This window comes from Limulus polyphemus, unplaced genomic scaffold (genome assembly GCF_000517525.1).
Source record: "Limulus polyphemus unplaced genomic scaffold, Limulus_polyphemus-2.1.2 Scaffold1041, whole genome shotgun sequence".
In the NCBI taxonomy this organism is placed as follows: Eukaryota; Metazoa; Arthropoda; class Merostomata; order Xiphosura; family Limulidae; genus Limulus; species Limulus polyphemus.
The window spans coordinates 92015-99503 of NW_013666651.1; the positions used below are offsets into that span (position 1 = coordinate 92015).

Genomic DNA, 7489 nt, shown 5'->3' on the forward strand with positions numbered 1-7489 from the left:
ATTCCATGGCTACATGTAGAAGTTACCAAGTACTACTGATTCATGGCTACATGTAGAGGTTACCAAGTACTACTGATTCCATGGTTATATGTCAAGGTTACCAAGTACTACTGATTCCATGGCTACATGTAGAGTTACCAAGTACTACTGATTCCATGGCTACATGTAGAAGTTACCAAGTACTACTGATTCCATGGCTACATGTAGAGGTTATTAAAATATTTTTCTTCAACTTCATTTCGTTACATTTGTTTGAAAAGCTTGCTGTCTTTGGTAGAGGCGTCGTTAGGTACTTGAAAGATTCGGGGCTCAAACCATAGACACGGAGATTTTCGGCATTTCAGAATGATATCGATCATGGTTTTCTATTCTTATTTTTCAAGACACCAACTCAGGATTCGGGGCACTGCCAAGTACAATAGGAGCACGAGCCTCGTGTGCCAGTGCCCAGCGACGCCTCTGATTCTTGGAATATCTTCTTGTCTTACATCCCTTATATTTTATTCCATGAAACAGTGTTTGCAAGCCACCGATCCGTTTAATTTCACTTAAACAAACGAATATTCACATGTGAATGATAATGGTTTTTCGTTGTACTTGTATTTTAATGGTACTCGACAGTTTATGGTGGCAGCTAGCCGGTACCTTGTAACAAAAAGATTGAGGAACGCTTCCATATATAGAAACACATCCAAACTTGGAGGTTGTCGTCTCTATTATTATTATTATTTGATGGCAACTTTCCTTGGATATTGACATTTAAATATAAATAGAACTGAGTGAAGAGATGTTCATATATGTGATTGGGTCTTACATCGGAAAGTTGTATGAGCTCTCAGCAACAGACTTATGACGTCTCATATGCGAGATTAGTCCGATTCAGGCACGAAAGCCCTTGCCACGTTTGTTGCAGATGTGAGCGTTCATTGACATTGCACGGTGATACAGCTGTCACTTTTCTTTTATTTAGGTATTAGAGATACTTTGGCTATTCAGTATCTCGAGGCCTTCATCGCATGTTGTTCCCCACTTCGTGCGATCTGAATCCAACTTCCCACATGTACTTTCATCTATACTGCATACTTAAATATGATTTTTAAGCATATCCTTGTAGTGTCTTTGGAGTTTCTAGTGTGGCCTTTTATTCGTTTTCAGCTGGCCATACAGACGAGCTTTAGGAGTTTGTTGGTCATTTATGCGAACCAAATGACCTGCCATCTACACATATACACACACACAGATGGACTTAAGTTATGTAGTTCCCAAAATAGAAATCACGAACACTGAATGACCAGATTGTTAACGTTTCGAAAAAGACAGGTTGTAAATATACAGAATTACACACAAACATCTTAGATGCTCCTTTAATTTTTGTTCTTCACTTTTAGTCGTTTTCAGCTATTCGAAACAATTAAAGACAACTTGTCTCCTTAAAGATTTTCACACGTTTTTCTAATACATCCAAAATCTGAGAGTCCACCTGGAGCAGAATTCCATAAACTTAATGGAATTATAGCCTTCAAAAGATGAAATCGCATTCAAATTGTACTCAGTTTTTTTGCATTTTAACACGATATTTTTCAACGTTATTCATTCTACACCACAGCAACAATAAAACACTACTATAAGAGTACAAAAGACGTTCTTAAAATACGTAGCACTGTGGTAATCAGAGCAGATAGAACATCAAAAGTTCTAGGAATTATAGAAACATTAAGACGAAAATGATTGTCAGAATAAACAAATAAGCAGTCTAGATGCGATATTAAAAAGCTATATCTTAAACTGAATGAAACGAGTACAGTATCATCGAGATATATTTAAAATTACATATTATATCCGATTTCACAGTGTCCAATGAAGTTCAACTTCACACTAACTGAAATTATTCTTTGAAATTTCCGGAAGAATCTCGGCTGACGTTTAAAACTGTTGAATATTCAACAGGAATCAACTTTCGTACACATTAGTATATATGCTAGATCTTTCTCTTCTATTTTTGGCAGCTTTAGCCTAATCTATCATCTCATCTGGCAGGTTTTATATCATCTCCTTGCTCGACTGTGAGAATTTCTTCAGCTGCTTCCACAGCAAACTAGATTTCAAGAATAACGATAATTTTTATATATTTTTGTTGCCTACATTTCAGTGTTTATCAAATATCGAATTCTATTTTGCAAGACGCCATTCCTACACACATTAGAATACCAAAAAACCCGAGAGAAATACCTTTTACGCTTAAAAGTTTCTCAGTTTTGAAATATTTGTTATTTTTAATATCTTACGGTTCTTGGTATTTGAAGTATATATATCTGTAAATGTTCACATTTATTCCAGTTTTGCCATGATAAAGAAAATCAAATCTTCCAAAAGAAACAATAAGAAAATTTCTAAAGTATAATACAATCATAGCTCTTCAACCTTACAAAAAATACAGAAAATGTCCAAGAGCACTTCTCGAACTGAGTTTGCCTTTATTCGGTTTATAAATTTCATCGCTGGGGCACACAAAGGGTACAAAGAATAATATAAAAAACCCTTAATTGTTATCTCAGTTATGGAGGTTAAACGACTTAACGATTTCACAAATTCCTCACAGGCTTACAGTGAACTATATAGACTTTAAACAGACGTTACTAATTTAATAAATATTATAGAACTTGTATAGCATTTTCGATGACGAGGAACCCACTTTGAGACTAATAATGGCTGGAGACGGCTTGAATGATGAAAAAACCTTGTCGAAACGTTGTACATTTGCTGTTATGTTAAAGTTATATTAAAGTTTTCTTCATTACCCATTCAAGCCGTCTCCAGCCATTATTGTATAGCATTTGCATTTCCCAAATAACCCTTATAAACACCAAATATATTTCCCAGTATGTTTTACAGTAGACGTATGTAGGTCTTATAGGAATCACGTAGATTTTTTTAGTCCTCGAATATTTACAATATCCTCCATTTATATAATACTTAGAAAGCAGTCTGGATCGCAAAGTGATAGTACCTCACCAAAGAAACCTGATAACCAGATTATAAGGATCTCGATAGTATCTTACTAAAGAAACCTGATAACCAGATTATAAGGATCTCTTATATAGTTGAATAAAAATAGAAAAACACGCTTACCATACACATACGTATAATCTTGTTAATTTGTAGGTATTCTTGCCATTTTGAAACAAATATTTAATGTTGAGTACATCCTGCCAGTATCATGTGAACTTGTTCGAGATAGAGATTGATTTAATAAGAATCTGATCAATTTCTTGTTATAGGTTACTATGATACAGTATAGAAGTTAAAGTATTGCACTTAACTACAAAACTTCACATGTGTGTAAGTACATAATTTTACACTTACGAAAAATAACATAATTCACAAATAGAAACTGTCTACTCAGAACATCGAATACTTGGGGAAATCTGGAAAAATGTTTTATTTTTTCTTTTCTTTTTCAAGAATCAAATAACTAGGCTTAACTTAAGATTACGTAGAATAATTCTTTATGTAGTACAGATTTCCGAATACTTTATTGATGCTGTATTTTCCTAACGTTTGAAGGAAGGAGAGATTTGGGTTAGAGTATTTGTATTTACTAAAACAAAAAGTATTTAATATTATAACAACAATCTTTATGAATTATAAGCTAGCGTTTCGGGAATAACCAATATTTCCAAATTATGTGTAATCCGTAATAATCCTAGACGCTACTATAAACTCGTATTCGATATATGTATAATATATCTATCTCATGTTGTGTTAATGGAGCTAAGAAGAGTTTTATTGTATTTTTAAGAAGTCATGCCTTATAAGTTTTTTCATATTTTTCATTTAGGTTCCAGCTAGGACAGCTTCTCTGACCAACTGCAAATTCATTTTCAATTTCAATTCCAGTACAACTTACGCTTCACTTTCGTTTTGCACTCGATGCAATTTCAAAATATGGCCATTAGGAGCATACTATTTCTGGTTTATCTTAAACTTGACATTCGTCTTATATTCATTATATTTTACGCATATATCTAGCACGTAATCGGCTATTGAAATAGCAGAATAATTAAACTTTTCTATAGTCAGCTTCAAACGTATTTCCACTCTCGTCTACATTGTTGTCTCCATTTTCATTTCCATCCATTCCCGCTTTTATGATGAATCGATCAGATATCCTAAAATGAGGCAATGGGAGAAGAATTTAGACTCTCAAAATAATAAAGCACTGGGAAAAACAAATATAAACATTACTTTTAAAGTGTTTGTGTCAGTCTTGATTCTGCTTCGGATTATCTTTAAAAGGTAGGTTTTTACTCAAAATAACGATGAGTGCTATATATATCTGAGTGTGTGTGGATTTACAATATATTTCGGAATGCGTCCTCTTTTACAAAGTATTGTTGTTAAAATTCAATTTTCAGTTAAGCGCTTAACCTGCTGTTAAGAAAGGTGCATTGTTTTGCAAAAAAGTAACATTTCTATAGGGTTTGAAATGACATTATTAATACTGTCACATTCCATAACAATAGTGTTACATTACAAAAACAGTTTCGTAATCATCCAATCAAAAATTAAAATCCTAAAATTAATTATTTATTTGTTTACATTGCTATTTATTAATAATAGCTCCTGACCTATCAGGCTATTGTTAATGTTTTGTTTTTGTTTTTCTATGATGATAATGCACGTATTCGTTATAAAATATATATCTGTCAGTAGATAACAGATATAGTGTGATTATAAAGAAATCTCATTTTTTAAATTATTATATTTTAAAAAGTACTTGTCCCAGAAAACTAAAATATCACTAGAGGCACACTAATAATCGAAAGTTTAAACATGGTACAGTTTTAAAAGCAATAAATAGTGCTGACAAAGTTTGACTTTACACAGTATAAAACTTTTTACTGAGGCCTAAACGCGGTTTTAGTGGGGACCGTGGATCGGTCTCACACACACAAAATCAACTATAAAGTCAAAAGATTGTCAATGTTATTTATTGCTCTTAAAACTTTTAAACACATGCCGAAATACAGTATAAAATTAAAGGGTGTTTCAAAAGCATATTATTCTGCATTCTTAAATAATTTTCTTGAAGTCTAGTGTCGCTTTTATTTCTCTTCTTTCTCCCATTTTCAAGACTACGAGATTGATTATTCGGCAAAAATGCGTGTCAGTAAGTAGGTTATTGCCAAGATCAAGAGTATATCGAACATCTTCTGTGACAGCTTTTTAAACACGTGGGTCATGTCCAAGTTGTCTTGAATAACACTTATTGTTTTCGACTAGCAGAGACCCACAAAACATTTGCTGTTAAATTAATATTTCTTTTGCAACAGTACTTCTTTAAATACAGGACTTGTAGAATAATACAAAATATTTCTAACTCGGACACCGAAATCTGCAAGTCCACGTGTCTTAGACCTAACGTAATTTAAGCCTTTATTAAGTACGGCCTATATTCGATAAATAGGTGAATTAACACTGTAACTTGTGTATGTTTTTGCTTTAATTTAGTTAAGGCTAAACTTTACCTTACTCAATAGTATCAATAAATAAACTTATATTGTTATTCTACGACCCAACGTTAGATCTTTTTTTTTTTTGAAGTTTAATAAGCTTTTAATACGTTGTACAAAATATTTAGTAGAGTATATTTGCATCCGACTTTTGTTTACATCAGTGGAAATGAAGTGCGAGCGCAGTTTTATAACAGACAAAACTGAGTATTATGATAGCAGATGTTCGTTTGTTAAAATTTAGTCCCGGAAAAATCGTTTTTGAGATACAATCATTGTGAATGCGATGTTGTTGTTTTTTATAAACACCCGACATTTCTGAGAATAGTATATCATAAAACAGTACACCAAAGCACATCATACTGTTAACAGTAATGTTGATTGTATTTCAAACAATTGTCTTCAATATAACTTCTACAATAAAGTATGAAATTAAGATTAACACAACTAAAATTGATGAAGCAGGAAAATTCTTTTGGACTAATATGTGTAGTCAAACATATTGATCTTAATACACTTTTTTGTTCATCCAATACTGAGATGCGGAGTTCGATTCCCTGTGGTGGACAGAATGCAGAAGGTCCATTATGCAGCTTTGCGCTACAAAATCAACAACGCCCTCTCACATACAAAGTACTGCCGTGGCGTAGCTCTGAGCAATATACGTTATGAGTAATAATTATTTCTTAGACTAAAGAACGATTTGAAATGGTGACTTTTCATTCACCCCCAGTTTGAAATCCGCAATGGGCAATTTAAGAGGAGGTCAGATTCTCAAACACTTTTTTATATATTATTGGTTTGAAATCAGTCATGGAATAATTAAGAGTATTATGTTCAAATCATCCACGGTAAATAGTAATAATAAAATATTACGTTACTTTAAACCAATAAAAACACGCACATATTAAAGTATACTTCAAAAATTAAAACATGTATGTATTTTTGTAGTAGAAGATTCTTCTGGCAGTTATTTATAAAACGCTTCTAACATTGACGTACAGTGCATTTTTAACAAAAGTTGAAAAGTTTTGTTAAAAATAACTTGCAACATGCTTTAGCATTGCGAAGTAATTTTGAAACTAATATACAATATCATATTAATATTGATTCACAATATACTGTTACACCTCCGTTCATTAGTTAATTTTCCGTAACTTCGTTCCGACGAAACTTTAGCGACACAAGTCCTTTCTTAAATAAAACTGGTTTATTCTTTCTGAATATAACTTTGCGATACACTTAATTTCAACAGTCGTACTATAACGCTATAATACTCATCGAACGTCACACGTGCTCAACAATATTCTCTCTCTGCAGTTCAATTACACACCTTCCCCCGTCACGTTGTGACCGTCTTATATATATCTTGTAAACATATCTAGTAAACGCTAGAGCATTCATGAAGGAACAGGATATTTCTAGAAGGATGTGGCGTGATACTAGTCACGTGACCTCGCTGACGCAACAATACTTATGAATTTTACAGTCGTTGTTATCGTGTTGTTAGCACGTGTTTGACTTAGTAGTTTTGAGGAAAGAAACAAAGACAATTGTACGTTTCATAAAAACTACATTTATTAACGCTCATGTTTCACCAGTGATGACGAAACCATGATCGTTAATGAGTGAAGTTTTTTTAAACGTACAATTGTCTTTGTTTCTTTCCTTAATTCTGTAATAATGGTGTTTTACCAAGAACCGAAGGTTTCAAGTATCAATTACATTATATATTAATTTTCAGTTTAAGAGATTCTCACTTAACTTACGAACAATATGAAGTTTTGAAATGGCAAATTGTTGGATAACAGACTTATTTCTGTACGACTTTTCATCTTCAGTAATGAGACGTGATCGCGTTCAACATTTAATGTATAAGTACTGTTACGTCTCCGTTCGTTAGTTAATTTTCCGTAAAAATTCTTTCCGAAAAAACTTTACCGATACAGTCCTTTCTTAAATAAAACTGATTTATT

The 7489-nt window shown here is 32.7% G+C and overlaps 1 protein-coding gene across 2 annotated transcripts in view; it reads left to right on the forward strand.

The window, feature by feature from the left end:
- LOC106461835 (histamine H2 receptor-like) overlaps positions 1–4565 on the forward strand; it is a 62105-nt gene extending 57540 nt beyond the window's left edge. For both annotated transcript variants that reach the window (XM_013921693.2, XM_022388912.1), the window contains exon 5: positions 3839–4565. The gene's annotated coding sequence lies outside the window, so the exon portion shown is untranslated. The remainder of the gene's footprint in view (positions 1–3838) is intronic.
- The last annotated feature ends 2924 nt before the right edge of the window (positions 4566–7489 follow it).